General features: G+C 44.3%; 1 pseudogene across 1 annotated transcript; it reads left to right on the plus strand.

Annotated features, from left to right (window-relative positions):
• Positions 1-11,968: 11,968 nt before the first annotated feature.
• Positions 11,969-22,933, plus strand: LOC106560943 (uncharacterized; annotated as a pseudogene). The gene is made up of 6 exons (XR_006757134.1): positions 11,969-11,989; positions 12,123-12,172; positions 15,326-15,524; positions 19,643-19,923; positions 21,375-21,542; positions 21,675-22,933. The product of XR_006757134.1 is annotated as an uncharacterized protein (transcript).
• The last annotated feature ends 1,895 nt before the right edge of the window (positions 22,934-24,828 follow it).

Below are 24,828 nucleotides of genomic sequence, written 5' to 3' on the forward strand. Positions count from 1 at the left end.
ATAACATTTGATTGATTCGTTTTTTTATCCTCACAGGACTGAATTGGAAAAGCTGCTTTAATTCCAATGCATCCTAATTTGAGGGCTTTAGTCTGCTTAACTTAATTAAAGACAGAAATAATCATATAAAACCAATTTCAAAAGCACATGGTAAAAAAAAAAAAGTGTCATTTATAATCCAAGTAGATATTATCGACTGCAGATATGATGAATGAATCATCTCTTATTCAAGGGTTGATCATCTGGCAATGAAAACAACGTAATATCAATTTCCCTGTTGATCCCTATTGTAACAACCCTGACCTTGGAGAAACATATTACCACTGCCAAGCAAGTGGTACAAAAGATATACATATAAACAGGATGGTACAATTTTTATTGGTCACATACACGTGTTTAGCAGATGTTATTGTGGGTGTAGCGAAGTGCTTTTGTTTCTAGCTCTAATAGTGCAGTAATATCTAACAATACACAGAAATCTAAAGTAAGGGAATGGAATTAAGAATATATAAATATTTGGGAGAGCAATGTCAGAGCGGCATAGACTAAGATACAGTAGAAAAGGATAGAATACAGTACATAGATAGAGTTAAAGTCGGAAGTGTACATACACTTAGGTTGGAATCATTAAAACTTGTTTTTCAACCACTCCACAAATTTCTTGTTAACAAACTATAGTTTTGGCAAGTCGGTTAGAACATCTACTTTGTGCATGACACAAGTCATTTTTCCAACAATTGTTTACAGACAGATTATTTCACTTATAGTTCACTGTATCACAATTCCAGTGGGTCAGAAGTTTACATACACTAAGTTGACTGTTAAACAGCTTGGAAAATTCCAGAAAATGATGTCACGGCTTTAGAAGATTCTGATAGGCTAACTGACATAATTTGAGTCAATTGGAGGTGTACCTGTGGATGTATTTCAAGGCCTACCTTCAAACTCAGTGCCTCTTTGCTTGACATCATGGGAAAATCAAAAGAAATCAGCCAAGACCCCAGAAACAAAATTGTAGACCTCCACAAGGCTGATTCATCCTTAGGAGCAATTTCCAAACGCCCGAAGGTACCACGTTCATCTGTACAAACAATAGTACGCAGTATAAATACCATGGGACCCACGCAGCCGTCATACCGCTCAGGAAGGAGACGCATTCTGTCTCCTAGAGATGAACGTACTTTGGTGCGAAAAGTGCAAATCAATCCGAGAACAACAGCAAAGGACCTTGTGAAGATTCTGGAGGAAACAGGTGCAAAAGTATCTATATCCACAGTAAAAGGAGTCCTATATCGACATAACCTAAAAGGCCGCTCAGCAAGGAAGAAGCCACTGCTCCAAAACTGCCATAAAAAAAGATAGACTACGGTTTGCAACTGCACATGGGGACAAAGATCGTACTTTTTTGGAGAAATGTCCACTGGTCTGATGAAACAAAAATAGAACTGTTTGGCCATAATGACCATCGTTATCTTTGGAGGAAAAAGGGGGAGGCTTGCAAGCCGAAGAACACCAAGCACGGTTGGCATCATGAGGGAGGAAGATTATGTTGATATATTGAAGCAACATCTCAAGACATCAGTCAGGAAGTTAAAGCTTGGTCGCAAATGGGTCTTCCAAATGGACAATGACCCCAAGCATACTTCCAAAGTTGTGGCAAAATGGCTCAAGGACAACAAAGTCAAGGTATTAGAGTGGCCATCACAAAGCCCTGACCTCAATCCTATAGAACATTTCTGGGCAGAACTGAAAAAGTGTGTGCGAGCAAGGAGACCTACAAACCTGACTCAGTTACACCAGCTCGGTCAGGAGGAATGGGCCAAAATTCACCCAACTTATTGTGGGAAGCTTGTGGGAGGCTAACTGAAACATTTGACCCAAGTTAAACAATTTAAAGGCAATGCTACCAAATACTAATTGAGTGCAAACTTCTGACCCACTGGGAATGTGATGAAAGAAATAAAAGCTGAAATAAATCACTCTACTGTTATTCTGACATTTCACATTCTTAAAATGAAGTGGTGATCCTAACTGACCTAAGACAGGGAATTTTTACTCGGATTAAATGTCAGGAATTGTGAAAAACTGACTTTAAATGTAGTTGGCTAAGGTGTATGTAAACTTCCGACTTGAAGTGTATGAGATGAGTAATGCAAAATATGTAAACATTATTAAAGTGACTAGTGTCCCATTAAAGTGGCCAGTGATTCTAAGTCTATGTATAAAGGGCAGCAGCCTGTCTGTGCTAGTGATGGCTATTTAACAGTATTTAACAGTCTGATGTCCTTGAGATAGAAGCTGTTTTTCAGTCTTTCGGTCCCAGCTTTGATGCACCTGTACTGACCTCGTCTTCTGGATGATTGCGGGGTGAACAGTCAGTGGCTTGGGTGGTTGTTGTCCTTGATTGTCTTTTTGGCCTTCCTGTGACATCGGGGGCTGTATGTTTCCTGGAGTACAGGTAGTTTTCCTGCGGTGATGCGTCGGGCAGACTGGACCACCCTCTGGAGAGCCCTGCGGTTGTGGGTGGTGCAGTTGCTGTACCAAGCGGTGATACAGTCTGACAGGATGATCTCAATTGTGCATCGGTAAAAGTTTTTGAGGGTTTTAGGTGCCAAGCTAACTTTTTTCAGCCTCCTGAGGTTGATGAGGCGCTGTTGCACCTTCTTGACAACACTTTCTGTGTGGGTGGACCATTTCAGTTTGCCAGTGATGTGTACGCTGAGGAACTTGAAGATTTCCACCATCTCCACTGCGGTCCCATCGATGTGGATAGGGGAGTGCTCCCTCTGCTGTTTCCTGAAGTGCACGATCAGCTCCTTTCTTTTGTTGACGTTGGGTGAGATGTTATTTTCATGGCACCACACTCCCAGGGCCCTCACCTCCTCCCTGCAGGCTGTCTCGTCATTGTTGGTATTCAGGCCTACTACTGTTGTGTCATCTGCAAACTTGATGATTGAGTTGGAGGCGTGCGTGGCCATGCAGTCATGGGCGAACAGGGAGTACAGGACGGGCTGAGCACACATCCTTGTGGGGGCCGAATGTTGAGTATCAGCAAAGCATAGGTGTTTTTTCCTACCTTCCAGGACCCAGTTGCATAGGGCCTTGTAGGCATCCCGGAAGTTGGAGTAGCAGTGGTCGAGTGTTTTAGCAGCACGTGTACTACAGTCAATGTGTTGATAGAACTTCGGCAGCCTTTTTCTCAAATTTGCCAGGTCAAAATCCCCAATTACAATAAATGCGGCCTCAGGATATGTGGTTTACAGTTTGCATAAAGACCAGTGAAGTTCTTTGAGAGCCGTCGTGGTATCGGCTTGAGGGGGATATGCACGGCTCTGACTCTAATCGAAGAGAATTCTCTTGGGAGATAATACGGTCGGCATTTGATTGTGAGGTATTCTAGGTTGGGTGAACAAAAGGACTTGAGTTCCTGTATGTTATCACAATCACATCATCAGTCGTTAATCATGAAACATGCACACACGCCGTTCTTTTTCCCAGAGAGATATTTATTATTGTCTGCGCGATGAACTGAGAACCCAACTGGCTGGACGGACTCAGACCGTATATCCCGAAAGAGGCATGTTTTCGTGAAACAAGAGTATGTTACAATCCCTGATGTCTCTCTGGAAAGACATCCTCACCCTGAGCTCGTCAACGTTATTATCCAGAGACTGAACATTAGCGAGTAATATATTCGGAAGCAGGGGGTGGTCTGCACGCCTCCTAGAAGACCACTCTGAGTACCTCTCCTCCACCGTCTGTGTTTTGGATCGGCCTCTGGAATCAGTTCAATTTCCCTGGGGAGTACGAACAAAGGATCCGATTCGGAAAAGTCATATTCCTGGTCGTAATGCTGGTAGTGCTGGTGAGTTACCGCCGCTCTGATATCCAATAGTTCTTCCCGGCTGTATGTAATAACAAAAACATTTCTGGCCTAATAATGTAAGAAATAACACATAAAAAAAACTAAATACTGCAAAGTTTCCTAAGAGCTAGAAGCACTTCAGTTCTCTGTCGGTGCCATTTCTTAACACCTCAAATGGGAAATACATTGATGAGAAGAAACTTTTTACATAACACAGAGTGGCTAAACTCTGGTGTACAAACACCTGGCTTGCCCTGGAGCTGCTGTCAGATGACAGACTAGGGTCCCCCAGCCACATCATAATTCACACAAGCACAAACAACCTGAGGGCCAAGCAAGAAAGGGTGGCCACAGCACTCAATAGAGTGATTGAAAAAGCTTCTCAAACTCACGTGTAGTCATCTCCTCCCTGCTACCACGAAAATACATTCACCCTGCCACTATAGTCGGAGAATGCAAGCATTTCCTTGAACTGTATCTTAAAATGTCTACCTGGCCCACCCTGGACTTGAACCGCCTCTACGACCAGGTCTACCTGTACAAGGCAAAAGTCCCCACCTTTGAGAGGACCCAGAAGGACATCGCTCAGCACCTCACACAGGAGCAACAGAGCAACGGACACCTCGCCCAGACCAGCGAGACACCCTCCCAGAACTACGAGACCCCCTCCCGGAGGACCTGCACAAAGAGGATCCACACCAAGATGACCTACACCAAAACCACAGTTCCATAAGCCACATCCCCAACCCAAGCAGTTGACGCCCCCCTCAGATCAGGCCTATGCCCCTTCTGCCCCAACATGCACCCCACCCATGCAGCAAGGACCTCAACATGACAGCCACACACATGCCTAGGCCGTGAGCAGAGCAACAGGCCCAACCCCCACTAATACACCAGCCCAAGCCCCATCCTGCAACCTAAGAGGCATGTACCAGATGCTTAGCATGCTCTGCTCACACCTAATGGTCCAAGCCTAAACCACACAAAAAACAACAATGGAAACTATGAAACACAATGCTTGAGCCCCACCATCTTCAGCATTTATATGAATGAATTGGAGAGGGCTCTAGAACAGTCTGAAGCACCCGGCCTCACCCTACTAGACTCTAAAGTCAAATGTTTACTGTTTGCAGATGATAGATAAACTCAGCAAAAAAAGAAACGTCCTCGCACTGTCAACTGCGTTTATTTTCAGCAAACTTAACTTGTGTAAATATTTGTATGATCATAACAAGATTCAACAACTGAGACATAAACTGAACAAGTTCCACAGACATGTGACTAACAGAAATTGAATAATGTGTCCCTGAACAAAGGGGGGGTCAAAATCAAAAGTAACAGTCAGTATCTGGTGTGGCCACCAGCTGCATTACTGCAGTGCATCTCCTCCTCATGGACTGCACCAGATTTGCCAGTTCTTGCGGTGAGATATTACCCCACTCTTCCACCAAGGCACCTGCAAGTTCCCGGACATTTCTGGGGGGAATGGCCCTAGCCCTCACCCTCCGATCCAACAGGTCCCAGACGCGCTCAATGGGATTGAGATCTGGGCTGTTCGCTGGCCATGGCAGAACACTGACATTCCAGTCTTCCAGGAAATCACGCACAGAACGAGCAGTATGGCTGGTGGCATTGTCATGCTGGAGGGTCATGTCAAGATGAGCCTGCAGGAAGGGTACCACATGAGGGAGGAGGATGTCTTCCCTGTAACGCACAGAGTTGAGATTGCCTGCAATGACAACAAGCTCATTACGATGATGCTGTGACACACCGCCCCAGACCATGACGGACCCTCCACCTCCAAATCGATCCCACTCCAGAGTACAGGCCTTGGTGTAACGCTTATTCCTTCGACAATAAACGCGAATCCGACCATCCCCCCTGGTGAGACAAAACCGCAACTCGTCAGTGAAGAGCACTTTTTTCCAGTCCTGTCTGGTCCAGTGACGGTGGGTTTGTGCCCATAGGCGACGTTTTTGCCAGTGATGTCTGGTGAGGACCTGTCTTACAACAGGCCTACAAGCCCTCAGTCCAGCCTCTCTCAGCCTATTGCGGACAGTCTGAGCACTGATGGAGGGTTTGTGTAACTCGGGCAGTTGTTGTTGATGTCCTGTACCTGTCCCGCAGGTGTGATGTTCGGATGTACCGATCAGGTGTCAAACCTGTCTCCCTGTAGCGCTGTTTTAGGCGTCTCACAGTACGGACATTGCAATTTATTGCCCTGGCCACATCTGCAGTCCTCATGCCTCCTTGCAGCATGCCTAAGGTACGTTCACGCAGATGAGCAGGGACACTGGGCATCTTTATGTTGGTATAGTTCAGAGTCAGTATTGTTTACAGTGTTTAAACCCTTTACAATGAAGATCTGTGAAGTCATTTGGATTTTTATTAATTATCTTTGAAAGACAAGGTCCTGAAAAAGGGACGTGTCTTTTTTTGCTGAGTTTAGATAGATAGATATATTACATTACCAAAAGTATGTGGACACCTGCTCCTCTCATTCCAAAATCATGGGCATTGATATGGAGTTGGTACCCCCTTTGCTGCCACAACAGCCTCCACTCTTCTGGGAAGACTTTCCAATAGATGTTGGAAAATTGGTGCGGGGACTTGGTTCCATTCAGCCGCAAGAGCATTAGTGAGGTTGGGCAATGATGTTGGGCGATTAGGCCGGCATGCAGTCTGCGTTCTAATTCATCCCAAAGGTGTTCGATGGGGTTGAAGTCAGGGCTCTGTGCAGGCCGGTCAAGTTCTTCCACACCGAACTGTTTCCACAAAGTTGGAAGCACAGCCCCAGACCATTATTCCTCATCCACCAAACTTTACAGTTGGCACTATGCATTCGGGCAGGTAGCGGACTCCTGGCATCCACCAAACCCAGATTAATCCGTTGGAATGTCAGATTGTGAAGCGTGATTCATCACTCCAGATAACGCGTTTCCCCTGCTCCAGCGTAAAATGGTGGCGAGCATTACACCATTCCAGCCGACACTTTGCATTGCGCATGGTGATCTTAGGCTTGTGTGTGGCTGCTCGACCATGGAAACCCATTTCATGAAACTCCCAATGAACAGTTCTTGTCTTGACCGTTGCTTCCAGAGGCAGTTTGGAACTCGGAGTGTTGCAACCGAGGACAGACGATTTTTACGCGCTATGCACTTCAACACTCAACGGTCCCCTTCTGTGAGTCTACCACTTTGTGGCTGAGCCGTTGTCGTTCCTAGACGTTTCCACTTCACAATAACAGCACTTACAGTTGACCGGGGAAGCTCTAGCAGGGCAGAAATTTGACGAACGGACTTATTGGAAAGGTGGCATTCTATGACGGTGCTACGTTGAAAATCACTGAGCACTTCAGTAAGGCCATTCTACTGCCATTGTTAGACTATGGAGATTGCATGGCTGTGTTCTCGATTTATACACCTGTCAGCAACGGGTGTGGCTGAAATAGCCGAATCCACTAATTTGAAGGGGTGTCCACATACTTTTGTATATATTAATGGTGTGATTGGTATGATGATTTCCTCCTTTTTTTGATGGGACTGCAGTCCAATCGGGTGCATATAGTGTAGAATAGATAGATATATCTGGGATCAGCTTGCCCTCCACACGATTCCATTGGTGCATTTTTAGCTGCTAACCCCGCCCACTTGTCATGTCACAGATCTTGTGACCTGCGCTAGCCTAGCTTTACTTTGCAGTTCAGTGTTTGCAAACAAACATTAGCCCGTTTGGTAAAATACATAGCACCATTTTGTTATTTTCCCATAGGTTCTTTAGCGATTAGTCCCACCTGGCTAAGGTGCAATGTCGTCGTGGGGACCAGGCGGCAGACGGCCTCAACCCAACCGGAGGATAAGTGGCTAGCAAGCTACCATTAGTTGGCTAGTGAGCTAGTTAGCTGGCTAACTGTTATTACCTAGCTAGCTAACATTAGCCTCATTCAGTTTAATTCTAGCTATCCTAACTAGGTAGATAATAAACTAGCTATGACTATAGTCATCTTTGTAGCTACCCTAACTAACGCTAGCTAGCTATTAACCAGATAGCTAGCTATTGTATATGTAGTAAGCAAATTGTGAGTGTGTAACGTTAGCTAACTCAAATTTCAAGGAATGGCTAGGCGTAGAGCTGAAATTAGCTAACTAGTTATGATGCTAATAGCTGGCTAGTAAATCTCCTTTAGTAGTGTTAAACCTCTTCGACCATTTCGAAGACCAGCACCATACCTCGTGAGAGAAGACAGGATGAACGACCACAAGGTAGTTAACATTACAGCTTACAAGTTATCAAAATTGTTAGTTAGTTATCAATATAGCTAACGTTAGCTAAACAGTCTGCCAACATCCCGTGGTTGACTGTTAATAAATGTTAATGTCAGGTTGGAGGGATGATCGTGAGGTGACGCACCGAAACATGAATGCAAAGGTTTTGTATTATTACACCATAATCTGCTAATGCCAGATACAGTACTTGGGGTGTTATGCTGTCTACTCCATTTTAAGAATAAAGTAGGCACACCTGTGAGTAGGAAGGGGGGAAAAACTCCAGGCCTAGTAAGGTTTTTGTTTACAAGGGAGCTACTGTAACATGTTTACTTTGAGAACAGAGCTTGACATGTTGGTGCATCACTGATACAGAAGGCAGGCCTATACTACACAACACAGATATAAATGCAACATGTAAAGTGTTGGTCCCATGTTTCATGAGCTGAAAAAAAGCTTATTTCTCTCAATTTTGCACACATTTCTTTACATCCCTGTTAGTGAGCATTTTTCCTTTGCCAAAATAATCTTATTCACCTGACAGTTGTGGCATATCAATAAGATGATTAAACAGCATGATCATTACACAGATCCACCTTGTGTTGGGGACAAAAGGCCACTCAAAAATGTGCACTTTTGTCACACAAAACAATGCCACAGATTTCTCTTGTTTTGAGGGAGTGTGCAATTTGTATGCTGACTGCAGGAATGTCCGCCAGAGCTGTTGACAGATAATTGAATGTTCATTTCTCTACCATAAGCTGTCTGCAACGTAATTTTAGAGAAATTGGCAGTACGTCCAACCGGGCTCACAACTGCAGACCATGTGTAACCACGCCAGCCCAGGACCTCCACATCCAGCTTCACCTGCGGGATCGTCTGAGACCAGCCACCTGAAAAGCTGATGAAACTGTGGGTTTGCACAAACTGTCAGAAGGAAGCTCATCTGCGTGCTTGTCATCTTCACCAGGGTCTTGACCTGACTAAAGTTTGTGTCGTAACCGACTTCAGTGAGCAAATGCTCACCTTTGATGAATGCTGGAGACGTGTGCTCTTCATGTTTGGATCCCGGTTTCAACTGTACCGGGCAGATGGCAGACAGCATGTATGGTGTCGTGTGGGCGAGCGGTTTTCAGATGTCAACATTGTCAACAGAGTGCCTTATGGTGGCGGTGGGATTATGGTATAGGTAGGCATAAGCTAGGGACAGCAAGCACAATTGCATTTTATCGATAGCAATTTGAATGGCCAAAGATACCGTAACGAGATCCTGAGGCCCATTGTCATGCTATTCATCCGCCGCCATCACTACATTTCAGCATAATGCATGTTGCAAGGATCTGTAAACAATTCCTGGAAGCTGAAAATGTCCCAGTACTTCCATACCAGACATGAGCATGTCCAACGAGCATGTCCATTGAGCATGTTTGAGTATGATTGCTTGATTGTTTGAGTATGATTGCTCTGGATTGACGTGTACAAACAGTGTGTTCCAGTTCCTGTCAATATCCAGCAACTTTGCACAGCCATTCAAGAGGAGTGGGACAACATTCCACAGGCCACAATCAACAGCCTGATCAACTCTTTGTAAAGGAGATGTCGCGCTGCATGAGGCAAATGGTCACACCAGATACTGACTGGTTTTCTCATACACGGCCAACATTTTTTTAAGGTATCTGTGACCAACAGATGCATATCTGTATTCCCAGTCTTTTGAAATTCATAGTGAATGTATTTATATTGACTGATTTCCTTATGAACTGTAACTCAGTAAAATCTTAGAAATTGTTGCATGTTAAAAAAAAAATGTGTGTGTAGTATGGTGCATATGTCTTTGCCATCGTGAGGTGGCAGAACGGAGTATTCTGGTTGGGGTGTAGTGTTTAGCGTAGCCTGAAGGTAGGGAGGGGAAGTTCCTCTTGCTGCTCCTTATGCAAGCACCATGGTCTTGTAGTGGTTGCGAGCTTCGACTGGAAACCAGTGGAGTGTGCAAAGGAGCGGGTGACACAACAGAATTTAGGAAGGTTGAACCAAGGTTGAACACAAGGATTGCTGCAGCGTTCTGGATAAGTATCAGGGGTTTGATGGCACTAGCGGGGTGCCCTGCCAACAGCAAGTTGCAGTAGTCCAGATGGGAGATGACAAAGGCCTGGATTAGGACCTGCACCGCTTCCTGTGTGAGGTGGTGTTGTACGAGGAGCTGGAGCGAGTCACTGCTTTGATGTTTGCAGTGAGCGACAGGGTGTTGTCCAGGGTCACGCCAAGGTTATTTGCACTCTGGGAGGGGGCCACTGAGTTGCCAACTGTGATGGAGAGGTCTTGTTGCGGGCAGGCCTTCGCCAGGAGGAAGAGCAGCTCTGTTTTGTTGAGCTTAAGGTGGGGGGAATGGGGGGGGAGAAAGGTTTTTAGTGTCATCCACATAGCAATGATAGAAGAGGCCGTGTGAGGATATGACAGCCGAGTAGGGTTAGGGTCAAGAAGATAGTTCTGAGAGGGATAGCGAGGGACTGCTCTCTGTGAAGGGATACCGGTCTGTTTGACGTCATAGGGGTCGATGTTGGTTTCTTGAGGAGCGGAGGGGCTCTGGACATTTTGAAGTAAGAAGGGGTGCAGCAAGTGGTCAGGGATGAGAAATGGAAGACTGTCTCCAGAGATGATCGGGATGAGGGGTTGGGGTCGATCAGGCAGGTTGTCGGGTGGCTGGACCACACTAGTCTCAGGATTTCATCTGGATAGAGAGGGGAGAAAGAGGTCAATGTGTGTTGTAGTTTTGTGAGTGGGACCAGTGGACTCTAGGCTGAGTGAATGAGGATGTCGTCAACCTTTTTTTTCAAAGTGGTTGACCAAGTCATCCTCAGAGGTTTGGGGTGGAGGATTGAGGGAGGAAGGTGGGAGTTTCCTGGGGTTAGAGGCAGAAGCTTGTGATAGAAAGTGGCTTTAGCAAAGTATACAGAAGAGAACGTAGAGAGGAGGGAGTGAAAGGATAATGGGTCCTCTGGAAGTTTAGTTTTCAATGCTTGCAATGAGTCACTCACCCACTGGGCACACACTGGTTGATCAACGTTGTTTCCACGTCATTATTAATTTCATTCTTGGTGCTTACAGCACCAGGTATTTCCAGGCGGTCTCCCATCCCAGTACTAACCAGGCCCGACTCTGAACAGGTGTGTTCAGGGTGATATGGCCACCAGCTTATTTTTTTACTCAGTTTTCTCCCTGAATTAGGTCCCTTGGCTCATCTCTGCAACTCCTCAATGGGCTCGAAGGTCGAGTCATGCGTCCTCTGAAACATGACCTGCCTGGCCGCCTACTTGTCACATTGCTCGCTTAACCCGGATGTCAGCCGTACCAATGTGTCGGAGGAAACACTGTTCGACTGATGACCTTTATAAGCTTGCAGGCGCCCGGCCCTGCCACAAGGAGTCTCTAGAGCACAATGAGCCAAGGAATGCCCCACCGGCCAAACCCTCCCCTACCCCGGACGGCGCTGGGACAATTGTGTGCCGTCCTATGTGGCTCCCGGTCACAGCCAGTTGTGACACAGCCTGTGATCGAACCCCAGGCTGTAGTGGCACCTCAGCACTTCATTGCAGTGCTTTTGACGGCTGCGCCATCCAGGACCTTTGTCATTGAAATTACTTGATTCAATGTTGAATTGCTCTCTGTGCCCAGTGGGCAGCCACAAAGGGGAGGGGACAGTGAGTCATAGGATGCAGAGTAGGGGGGGGGAGCAACGATTGAGATGGTACATGACCATCACTTCATGCGTGAATGTGTTACTCTTTCAGTTATGAGGAGTTAGACCAACAGCATGACTACTCCGGTAACAACGTGGACTATGAAGGATATCAACAAAATGGTAAGCTCACATTTGTCTTATGTGGTCTATCAACGAAACGTGTTTATTTGCCAAGAACTGGTTTAGAAAATGTCTTCTCTCACCCCTCAGCTTCTCTCAAGGTTTACAATCTAGCTGACAACGGTTCTACAAGCAACTTCACAAGGCTGGCTGTGTGGTCCTGTCTGTGAGCAACCAAAGCATGTGAGTACCTCACCTTCAAGCAAATAGGGAATAGCCAAGGGTATTTATGCTTTTGCATATTTTCTTTGCCCTTGTTGTAAGTGGAGGTGGGTGTTTTGTTGTTTCTCCAGGAGTGAGGATGAAGATTTCAGCAATTGTGGTGAGTGTGTGTGAAGAGGAATGAAAAGACCCCAATTCCTGTTGGATTACTTTTGTGGGAGTTTAACAGTAATAGTCAAGAATACCTACAATGCCTTCAGAAAGTATTCATACCCCTTGACTTTTTCCACTGTTTTTTGTTACAGCCTGTATTCAAAATGTATTAAATCTTTTCCTCATCAATCTACACACAATACCCCATAATGACAAAGGGGAAACATGTTTTTAAAATTGTTGCTAATTTATTGAGAATGAAAAACTGATATATAATTTACATAAGTATTTACACCCCTGCGTCAATACGTTAGAATCGCCTTTGGCATTTACACCTGTGATTCTTTCTGGGTAAGTCTTAGAGCTTTGCACGCCTGAATTGTACAATATTTGCCCATTATTCTTTTCAGAATTATTCAAGCTCTGTCATTGGTGGTTGATGAATGCTAGACAACCATTTTAATATCTTGCCATAGATTTTCAAGTATATTTTAAGTCAACTGTAACTAGGCCACTCAGGAACATTCACTAACTTCAGTGTAGATTTGACCTTGTGTTTTAGTTTATTGTTCTGCTGAAAGGAGAATTAATCTCCCAGTGTCTGGTGGAAAGCAGACTGAACCAGGATTTCCTCTAGGATTTTGCCTGTGCTTAGCTCCATTTTTATTCTGAATAACTCCCAAGTCCTTAACGATTACAAGCATACTCATAACATGATTCAGCCACCACAATGCAAGAAAATATGGAGTGGTACTCAGTAATGTGTTGTGTTGGATTTGCCCCAAACATAACACTTTGTATTCAGGGTCAAAAAGTGAATTGCTTTGCCACATTATTTGCAGTATTACTTTAGTGCCTTATTGCACACAGGATGCATGTTTTGGAATATTATTATTCTGGACTGGCTTCCTCCTTTTCACTCTGTCATCTAGGTTAGTATTGTGGCGTAACTAGAATGTTTTATCCATCCTCTGTTTTCGCCAATCTCTGTAACTGTTTTAAAGTCACCATTGGCCTCATGGTGAAATCTCTCAGCAGTTTCCTTCACCATAGTTAGGAAGGATGCATGTATCTTTGTAGTGACTGGGTGTATTGATGCACCATGCAAAGTGTAATTAATAACTTCATCATACTCAAAGGGATATTCAGTGTCTACAATAGGTTCCCTTCTTTGCGAGCCATTGGAAATCATCCCTGGTCTTTGGTTGAATCTGTGTTTGAAATTCACTGCTCGACTGTGTGGTGTACAGAGATGAGGTTGTTAAACACTATTGCACACATTCCATGTGACTTGTTTAGCACATTTTTACTCCTGAATGTATTTTGGCTTTCCATAACAAAGGGGTTGAATACTTATAGACTCAAGGGTGTGAATACTTTCTGAAGGCACTGTATGTATGAATGGCAGTGACTTGAAAAACGAAAGTGAATTGTAAGATTTGTGACAGAGGTTAATTGAAGCTATTGCGTTGTCATTTTCAGATCTACATCAGTGGTTCTCAGACCTCTCCTCGGGGACCCTGCAACATTTCACCATTTTTTCTGTCGCCCTTAACTCACCTGATTACTTAATCAACGGCTATATATAATTAGTTGAATCGGTTGTTGCTAGCGTTGAAATACATGGAACGCCCGGGGATCCCCGAGGAGAGGTTGGAGAATCACTGATCTGAATGGTTAAAGTGCTAACACTCACTTACACGCTACCCATGTCTTTCTCTCCAGTTTGGCTGGAAAATGTATGATCTATTTTTAGAAACGGCCTCTGTTTTCCTCACAATCACTGATGAATGAGAATCTTCTCATGCATACATTTCATCTCTCTTCTTAAAAAAAAATATAGAAGACGATACAAATCTAAATTGCAACCATTTAAACCTGAGACTGACAAACGCTATAATTAGGGATTGTTCAATTTCCCATAATATGCCAGCTTGATGTTTTATTGAAGATGCATATTTTGTTGATTTCTTGACATGCCCATCAATAACGTTAATACAGACATTCACCACAGACACTCTACAGAACAAATCGACGGAAACATAAGAGTTATGAAAACGAAAAATATCTTGGAGTAAAAAAAAACATGTCAACTCATGCAATGCATGTTCTACTTTTCTGTGTTCTACTTGTTCTTATTGCACTCTGGGGAAAAAATATTTTCTTCCTCTTCTTGTTCAATCTCAATTCTTAATCCAATCATCATAGGTCTGACAAGCGAATATTGTTCCCGTTTGCCTAGCCTATGTACTGTCGAAATACATGTCTATTTAACTCTTCACTATTCAACTAGAAAAACCTGGGATATTTCATGGAGTGGGATAAATTAGTTGGACTTTAAACTCACAAAACTGAATTGAATGGAGACTGAAGATCCATTGACCTATAGCAGTTTTTGTTTTCCTCGCAGTCACTGATGAGATTCTTCACGTGCATGAATTTGAACTTTCTCTCCATTAAAAAAAGACAATACGAATCCATACTGCTTCAATTGAAGATCCGTTAAGTCTCTGTAGCGCTTATACACTCAAACCAATCTGCATTTTCAAATAGAAGTTCTGGTGACCTTTATTTTAACGTTAGGTTGTAGTTTTCTACAGTAAGTAGCCTGCTTTAGCACTGCTTTCGTAGCTACTTACACGTGTAAATAGTAGTAACAGGACAGAATTCGCTGTCATTCTTAAACACAAACATATTGTCACGAATCTCACCGACGGTGGCTCCCCTGCCTGCTCGGGCGGCGCTCAGCAGTTGTCGCCGCCGCTGATCCCTTTTTCCTTTTCTGTTGGTATGTCTTATTGGACAATATTAGGCCTATGGCTATATCAAGCTATCCTGCTCTTCACTGGTCACTTAACTACAACTTGATAAGAGTTACAATTCAGTTTAGGTGTGAAAAGTTGAGTTGTCTTCGTGTGGTTGTTGACGCCAGGCCTGGACATGCTGCTGCATAGCTGCTCCTCTCACACGTCATGTCTGTGTGCAGAAGTCAATAACCAGCTTTCTTCTCTTCTTTCAAAGGGATTACCCCAAATGGATAGGTCACTGTTTGCAGGACCGCGGCCTCTCAGTGGAATTGATTTACCTGCAGGCGGAGTCGGGCCTGACCCGGCCCTACAAGATCTCCGCTCCAACGGTTCCCCCTTATGTATTCTCGTCGAACAGACCAATGTAGCTCTGTCCTCGTGCACAGTAATCATATTTTCAGAATCCCTCAGAAGTAAGTCCCCACAGTCACCTGCCCCCTTTTAACAGCAATTACAATGCATCTCTAAAAGAACAATAATACCACAAACATTCCTGATAATGATCGTAAATAGAGACAATTTGAGGGCAAAGAACATGACATGTTTCCATGGAGATTTAGTTCCATTCTGTGGTTGTCCTCGGAGCTCAGTGGTTCACAGTTAACACCGCCTCATCATCAAAGGCTCTCACATTATACTTCCATACATAGCTTTATTCACCAAAATATTAATTTAGGTTTGAAATAATTCACACACATATGCAGTCACATTAGACGGGTATACATTTCTTGATATAAATCCCCAGGAAATGTCAAACTAACAAAGAGGGTGACAATGACCATTCTTAAATTGTATTTGGCTTATACTATTATAAATAGCTTCTTAAAGGTGTACTATACAGCTTAAAAATATCTGAAATAGCTCTAGGTTTACCTTTTTTAATAAAAATATTTAGTGCAGGTACGTGAGGTCATATTAAATTGTTGAACGAGAATCATCCGTGAAAAAGGAAGATCCTGTTTTGTATACACTGAATGTGGCCAGGACATCCACTTACCAGTTGACAAGTAACTTTACAGCTTCAAACAAGGTTCCACATTTTTTTTTCTCTCAAATTATATATTATGCCCTTTCATTTAATGGTGCCATTTTATTTTAGCATATATCATATACAATGCATTCAGAAAAGTATTCAGACCCAATGACTTTTTCCACATTTTACAGCTTTATTCTAAAAAGGACTAAATACATTTTTTCCCCCTCGATCTACACACCATACCCCATAATGAAAAAGCGAAAACAGGTTTTTAGAAATGCTATGAGACTTAAAATTGAACTCGGGTATTGTGTTTCCATTGATCATCCTTGATGTTTCTACAACTTGGATTACAACTGTCTATATAAGGTCCCCAAGTTGACAGTGCATGTCAGAGCAAATGCCAAGCCATGAGGTCGAAGGAATTGTCTGTAGCGCTCCGAGACAGAATTCGGTCGATGCACAGATCTGGGGATGGGTACAAAAACATTTCTGCAACATTCAAATCAAATTTTATTGGTTACATGCGCTGAATACAACAGGTGTAGACCTTACAGTGAAATGCTTACTTACAAGCCCTTAACCTTAACCCTTAACTCACAGCAAATCACCCAAGACTTCCCCATTTTCTCCTTCTCCCAAATCCAGTCAGCTGATGTTCTGAAAGAGCTGCAAAATCTGGACCCCCACAAATCAGCCGGGCTAGACAATCTGGACCCTTTCTAAAATTATCTGCCGAAATTGTTGCAACCCCTATTACTAGCCTGTTCAACCTCTCTTTCGTGTCGTCTGAGATTCCCAAAGATTGGAAAGCAGCTGCGGTCATCCCCCTCTTCAAAGGGGGGGACACTCTTGACCCAAACTGCTACAGACCTATATCTATCCTACCCTGCCTTTCTAAGGTCTTCGAAAGCCAAGTTAACAAACAAATCACCGACCATTTCGAATCCCACCGTACCTTCTCCGCTATGCAGTCTGGTTTCAGAGCTGGTCATGGGTGCACCTCAGCCACGCTCAAGGTCCTAAATGATATCTTAACCGCCATCGATAAGAAACAGTACTGTGCAGCCGTATTCATCAGCCTGGCCAAGGCTTTCGGCTCTGTCAATCACCACATCCTCATCGGCAGACTCAACAGCCTTGGTTTGTCAAATGATTGTCTCGACTGGTTCACCAACTACTTCTCCGACAGAGTTCAGTGTGTCAAATAGGATGGCCTGTTGTCTGGGCCTTTGGCAGTCTCTATGGGGGTGCCACAGGGTTCAATTCTTGGGCCGACTCTCTTCTCTGTATATATCAATGATGTCGCTCTTGCTGCTGGTGAGTCTCCGATCCACCTCTACGCAGACGACACCATTCTGTATACTTCTGGCCCTTCTTTGGACACTGTGTTAACAACCCTCCAGACGAGCTTCAATGCCATACAACTCTCCTTCCGTGGCCAACAACTGCTCTTAAATACAAGTAAAACTAAATGCATGCTCTTCAACCGATCGCTGCCTGCACCTGCCCGCCCGTCCAGCATCACTACTCTGGACGGTTCTGACTTAGAATATGTGGACAACTACGAATACCTAGGTGTCTGGTTAGACTGTAAACTCTCCTTTCAGACTCACATCAAACATCTCCAATCCCAAGTTAAATCTAGAATTGGCTTCCTATTTCGTAACAAAGCATCCTTCACTCATGCTGCCAAACATACCATCTTACCGATCCTCGACTTTGGCGATGTCATTTACAAAATAGCCTCCAACACCCTACTCAACAAATTGGATCCAGTCTATCACAGTGCCATCCGTTTTGTCACCAAAGCCCCATATACTACCCACCACTGCGACCTGTACGCTCTCGTTGGCTGGCCCTCGCTTCATACTCGTCGCCAAACCCACTGGCTCCAGGTCATCTACAAGACACTGCTAGTTAAAGTCCCGCCTTATCTCTGCTTGCTGGTCACCATAGCTGCACCCACCCGTAGCACGCGTTCCAGCAGGTATATCTCACTTGTCACGCACAAAGCCAATTCCTCCTTTGGCCGCCTCTCCTTCCAGTTCTCTGCTGCCAATGACTGGAACGAACTACAAAAATCTCTGAAACTGGAAACACTTATCTCCCTCACTAGCTTTAAGCACCAGTTGTCAGAGTAGCTCACAGATTACTGCACCTGTACATAGCTCATCTATAATTTAGCCCAAACAACTACCACTTCCCCTACTGTATTTATTTATTTATTTTGCTCCTTTGCACCCCATTATTTCTATTTCTACTTTGCACTTTCTTCCACTGCAAATCTACCATTCCAGTGTTTTACTTGCTATATTGTATTTACTTCGCCACCATGGCCTTTTTTGCCTTTACCTCCCTTATCTCACCTCATTTGCTCACTTTGTATATAGACTTATTTTTCTTATATATTATATTGCTAACTTGAATGTGTGTATTTTGGGGATTTGTCTAAAATACCAAATATTCTGCCCACCATAACCTTGCTCTTATTTTATAGAATTTATTTTGTATTTCACACAAAGAATAGAATTTGACTTATGAACATTTGTCCTTATTTTTAAAGGTATTGAAAGGTATGTTTGTTTTACTCCATGTGTAACTCTGTGTTGTTGTATGTGTCAAACGGCTTGCTTTATCTTGGCCAGGTTGCAATTGTAAATGAGAACTTGTTCTCAACTTGCCTATCTGGTGAAATAAAATAAAATAAAAAAATCTGTACATTGAAATAACAAAATACTGTATAGTATTTCAGTACCTCCCAGCATTTCAGTGGATTTTTTGTTGTGTTATCTGCAGGTACAAATTATTTAACTTGGCAATTCTGGCATTTTGCGTTGCAATTTCCATTTCTGTCGAATTTGTCACAAATGCAGTGATGGGAAAGTTTGCCGTGCGTTGATTTGAACCATATGTCATAAAGGTGCAGTGATTGGTTAAAATTGTGGGCCCTCTTTTTGTAGTGAGGTTCTGACACTTATGCGGTAGCCTAATATTTTGGTGATTTTACTGTTTTATGAGAATACTGTGGTGATCGGTCAAATTTGCAAGCCCTCACGTAATATGCGGGGAGTTGTTGATTTTGAGGAATAAAATCACAGTATCGCAAAATCCTGGACTGACTGATTTATACACAAATGACCTAACCTTTTTTCTACTTATATAACATACCAAAAACAAATGTATATAATTTTACTCTACGTTAACAACAAAACATTTACCCTAATAAAATATATTACCGGTATTTAAAGTAAATGTATGACTTTTCCCCGATTTTTATTATAGAGTACAAAATCTGTTTTGAACACATGCTTTGCACAGACACACATCACATCAATCCCAATCTACTGCAAATCTTCCAATAAATTGCATTAAGCTTTCAGTGAAAAAAAACAACAGGCAATCACTATTGTCATGCATTGAATTTTCACTTGACCCCAAAATTACACCCCATATAAAGAGAAACTGGAAAAAGTGGAACATAAGAGCAAAGCCTCCTGTATGATTAACTTGTATAATATTTTAACTTTGACCTTCAAACCCCTCTTCTTCTAGTCCACTGCAACATGCCCAAGGACCATGCCATGGACTTTGTGATGGCGGAGTATGGCCGTGGGCTTGGGCAGCGGATGCAGCAGAGAAGGACCCTGCAGAAACGGGGGCGCGGGCGGCCGAGCTGGTGGACGACTACCTGGAGAGGGTGAAGGTGGAGAAGCATGCCGTGCCCTCTGACACCCGCCAGCTGCTCTTCTTCCTGGCCGATGGAGTCCACCTGTACCCCGAGGAGCTGAGCACCATTGCAGAGTATCTCCGCAACTGCCAGGACCATCTGCAAGGTGCAGCCACAACCATAGTGTACATATGCACAGTACAGTCGTTTTATTTAGGACAGTGAATGATACACTACATGACCCAGAGTATGTGGAAACCTGCTCATCGAACATCTCATTCCAAATTCATTGGCATTAATATGGAGTTGGTGCCCCCTTTGCTGCTATAGCATCCTCCGCTCTTCTGGGTAGGCTTTCCAATAGCTGTTGGAACATTGCTGCGGGGACTTGCTTCCATTCAGCCACGAGCATTAGTGAGGTCAGGCGATTATGCCTGGCTTGCAGTTGGCGTTCCAATTCATCCCAAGGTGTTCGATGGGGTAGAGCTCAGTTTCTGTGCAGGCCAGTCAAGTTCTAACGCACCGATCTCGACAAACCATTGCTGTATGGACCTCGTTTTGTGCACGCTGGCATTGTCATGATGAAACAGGAAAGGGCCTTCCCAAACAGTTTTCTACAAAGTTGGAAGCATAGAATCATCTAGAATGTCATTGTATGCTGTAGCATTAAGATTTCCCTTCAGTGGAACTAAGGGGCCTAGCCCGACCCAAAAACAGCCCCAGACCATTATTCCTCCTCCACCAAACTTTACAGTTGACACTATGCATTCGGACAGGTAGTGTTCTCCTGGAATCCTCCAAACTCAGATTTGTCTGTCGGACTGCCCAGATGGTGAAGCGTGATTCATCACTCCAGAGAACACGTTTCACCTGCGCCATAGTCCAATGGCGGTGAGCTTTACACCACTCCAGCTGACACTTGGTATTGTGCATGGTGATTAACCTTGTGTGTGGCTGCTCGGCCATGGAAACACATTTCATGACGCTCCAGGCGAACAGTTCCTGTGCTGACATGCTTCCAGAGGCAGTTTGGAACTCGTGAGTGTTGCAACCGAGGACAGGCTGTTTTTACGTGCTACGCGCTTCAGCACTCAGAGATCCCATTCTGTGAGCTTGTGTGGCCTACCACTTCGCGGCTGAGTTGTTGCACCTAGACGTTTCCACTTCACAATATCAGCACTTACAGTTGACCGGGGCAGCTCTAGCAGGGCAGAAATTTGACGAACTGACTTGTTGGAAAGGTGGCATCTGCCACTTTGAAAGTCACTGAGCTCTTTAGTAAGGCCATTCTACTGCCAGTGTTTGTCTATGGAGATTGCATGGCTGTTTGCTCAACTTTATACACCTGTCAGCAACGGGTGTGGCTGAAATAGCTGAATCCACTAATTTGAAGGGGTGTCCACATTACTTTTTGTAAATATAGTGTATCTCCTTATTTTCTAATACTTATTGTGATTGTTGCTTGTCTCTAACTACACCATGCATTGTCATTTGGTAGTGGAGATATTGTGTTCTTAGACTATTCTAGAAAAGTGACAATGCTGAGTTATAGTAATTGTATTTTTAGGATATCATACTCTCCTATATAGGGTTGTTCTGTTTTGTTCTCTTTCCCAGCCACGTCCAATGAGACAGGTGATGGCCCCCTTCCTGAGAGGACGAAGATGTTGCCTCCTGGTTTAGGGAAACCCCCACCTCTGCTACCTACCCCCTCAGGCCCTCGTGGCAGAGAGACACCCCCTGGGAGGAGAGAGCACTCTGCTACACCCCTCATGACTTCTCCAGGTGAATAACTGTTCTAAAACTAGAAATGTTCTACAGGACAGATGGGCATTAGATGGCAAAGTCATGAGTCACTTGTTATGGCTATGATTGTATATGTACGTGTCGACAGTCTCTGATCTGTTTCCTATCTAGGCCCAAGACCAAGCCCCCTCCACTGCTGTCCATGCACAAGGGTCAAGGGCCCCCTCATGGTCCCCCACCCCCTCGCGCCCCCCTTTCTACACACGGCCTCCGTGGTCCATTACATCGAGGACCCCCACACCACCACGGCCCCCGAGGAGCCCCACCCTCACTGAAGAGCCTTCATATGGGACCCCAGCCTGGGCTGTTCACCTGTTCAGCTTAGTCACATGCTTTACTGTTTCATACCTGTCACGTGTCATCTTAGGTTAGCCTCACTTGTTCCTTCATGCCTGTCACGTGTCATCTTAGGTTAGCCTCACTTGTTCCTTCATGCCTGTCACGTGTCATCTTAGGTTAGCCTCACTTGTTCCTTCATGCCTGTCACGTGTCATCTTAGGTTAGCCTCACTTGTTCCTTCATGCCTGTCACGTGTCATCTTAGGTTAGCCTCACTTGTTCCTTCATGCCTGTCACATGTCATCTTAGGTTAGCCTCACTTGTTCCATGAAAATGAAATGTAAGCGTCTTAAAGAGGAAACGCACCAGAGGGATTTAGAAGTGGGTGGCCGTCCTATCGCCACGGACCATAGAAAACTGTCCGTCGTGTTCTTTTCATTTCTCGATGCTTCTACATGTTGAATTGTCACTGTTCTTCAACACCCAGCAGGTAATTGACTGCACGGCGTATGTTCGTTATGGCGTGTCTTCTCTCTTTGTGTCAGCAACACACAATACAAAACAGCAACGTTGATGTAACATGTTCGATGTCCACAAATGTTATCCAACCATGTTCCTCTCTCCTGCCTGATCAGGTGGTCTCCCTAACACACCCAGGCGCTGAGAGAACATAATCTCTAGAACAGCATGGACAGACGGCAGAAAGCATCAGGACTCATTGTCATACTGGCCTGAGGAGTGGGATCTCCTTCAGCTCAGTGCCCTCTGCTGCCCCCTCAGGAACCCACACTAGCACTCCTCATCCAGACCCATGTGTAGATAGTGGATCCATAGTTCAGCAAGCTGAAGTGGAATATTGTGAGTTGCCTTTGACTATTTGGAAGTTCACAGCTCAATATTTATGAGTGTGAGTTGACCCACTACTATGTTCAGGAGCCAGTCAGAACAAATGATCAGGTTTTAAGTTTCATTCCCAGATTCTTTGTTTTATATTTGTCTGTTTTTGTCTTTCTTTTAACTGGAAATTGTGTGTCAAATGTTATGCCGGTAATACATAACACAATAAAGGCTAAACAAGTCAAAATATCTATACTAATTTCCTCATAAAAGCAAGCATCTTCATGCATCAATCTTCTCTCATATCTTTGGCTGCTGTCTCCCTCAGTCAGTATGGCCTGTCTTTGCATCCCAGATTTGCCCTATGCTTAGGAGGATATGATGCCAGTATGCTAGCGATTCAAGATAATCATGATGTCCCGTGAATGTGTTAAATAGGAAGGTGGTCTGAACATGTAACATCCTGAGGCATCAACTTACATTATCAAAATGTATTTTGTGAGAACTAGGTAAGTATTGGGTAATACTGGAATAAACTGTTCTGAACAATCGCTTTTAATTCTGCTTCTTAGGCTCTGTATTGAAAATCAAAGTTTATTGGCTGTGAACACAGATTTGCAGATGTTATCGCAGGTGCAGTGAAATGCTTGTAACAGCCATTTTATTAGAAGAATAACAAATTTCATTTGAACTTTTTCAGTAGGTCTGAGAGAAATGAATGCACTTTTCGAGAACTTTCATGTTAATTCCTTTTCCTGTATCATTTCCCATGATCAAATAATATTTTTACCACAAATTATACCCAGTGTTTAGGACAGTATAGACAGTGTTGCTAAGCATTAGCTGGTATCTGTTCTCTATTAGAAACCCTCTATGACATACCCATCCAAATTAAGAAGTTATTGTGGAGATGTTTCATAACCTCCAAACTAAACTCAGCAAAAAAAGATACGTCCTCTCACTGTCAGCTGCATTTATTTTCAGCATACTTAACGTGTAAATATTTGTATGAACATAAGATTCAACAACAGACATAAACAGAACAAGTTCCACAGACATGTGACTAACAGAAATGGAATAATGTGTCCCTGAACAAAGGGGGGGTCAAAATCAAAAGTAACAGTCGGTATCTGGTGTGGCCACCAGCTGCATTAAGTACTGCAGTGCATCTCTCATGGACTGCACCAGATTTGCCCGTTCTTGCTGTGAGATGTTACCCCACTCTTCCACCAAGGCACCTGCAAGTTCCCGGACATTGCTGGGCGGAATGGCCCTAGCTACCCTCTGATCCGACAGGTCCCAGACGTGCTCAATGGGATTGAGATCCGGACTCTTTGCTGGCCATGGCAGAACACTGACATTCCTGTCTTGCAGGAAATCACACACAGAACGAGCAGTATGGCTGGTGGCATTGTCATGCTGGAGGGTCATGTCATGATGAGCCTGCAGGAAGGGTACCACATGAGGGAGGAGGATGTCTTCCCTGTATTGCACAGCGTTGAGATTGCCTGCAATGACAACAAGCTCAGTCCGATGATGCTGTGACATAGGCAACGTTGTTGCCGGTGATGTCTGGTGAGGAACTGCCTTACAACAGGCCTACAAGCCCTCAGTCCAGCCTCTCTCAGCCTATTGCGGACAGTCTGAGCACTGATGGAGGGATTTTGCGTTCCTGGTGTAACTCGGGCAGTTGTTGTTGCCATCCTGTACTGTCCCACAGGTGTGATGTTCGGATGTACCGATCCTGTGCAGGTATTGTTGTACGGGGTCTGCCACTGCAAGGACGATAAGCTGTCCGTCCTGTCTCCCTGTAGCGCTGTCTTAGGCGTCTCAGTACGGACATTGCAGTCCTAATGCCTCTAACAGTATAGCTTCCGTCCCTCTCCTCGCCCCAACCTGAGCTTGAACCAGGGACCGTCTGCATACATCAACAACTGACACCCACGAAGCATCGTTACCCATCGCGCCACAAAAGCCGCAGCCCTTGCAGAGCAAGGGGAACAACTACTTCAGGTCTCAGAGGGAGTGACGTCACCCGATTGAAAAGCTATTAGCGCGCACCACCGCTAACTAACTAGCCATTTCACATCGGTTACACCTCCTTGCAGCATGCTTAAGGCACGTTCACGCAGATGAGCAGGGACCTTGGG

Source organism: Salmo salar, chromosome ssa10 (assembly GCF_905237065.1).
Source record: "Salmo salar chromosome ssa10, Ssal_v3.1, whole genome shotgun sequence".
NCBI classification, from domain to species: domain Eukaryota; kingdom Metazoa; phylum Chordata; class Actinopteri; order Salmoniformes; family Salmonidae; genus Salmo; species Salmo salar.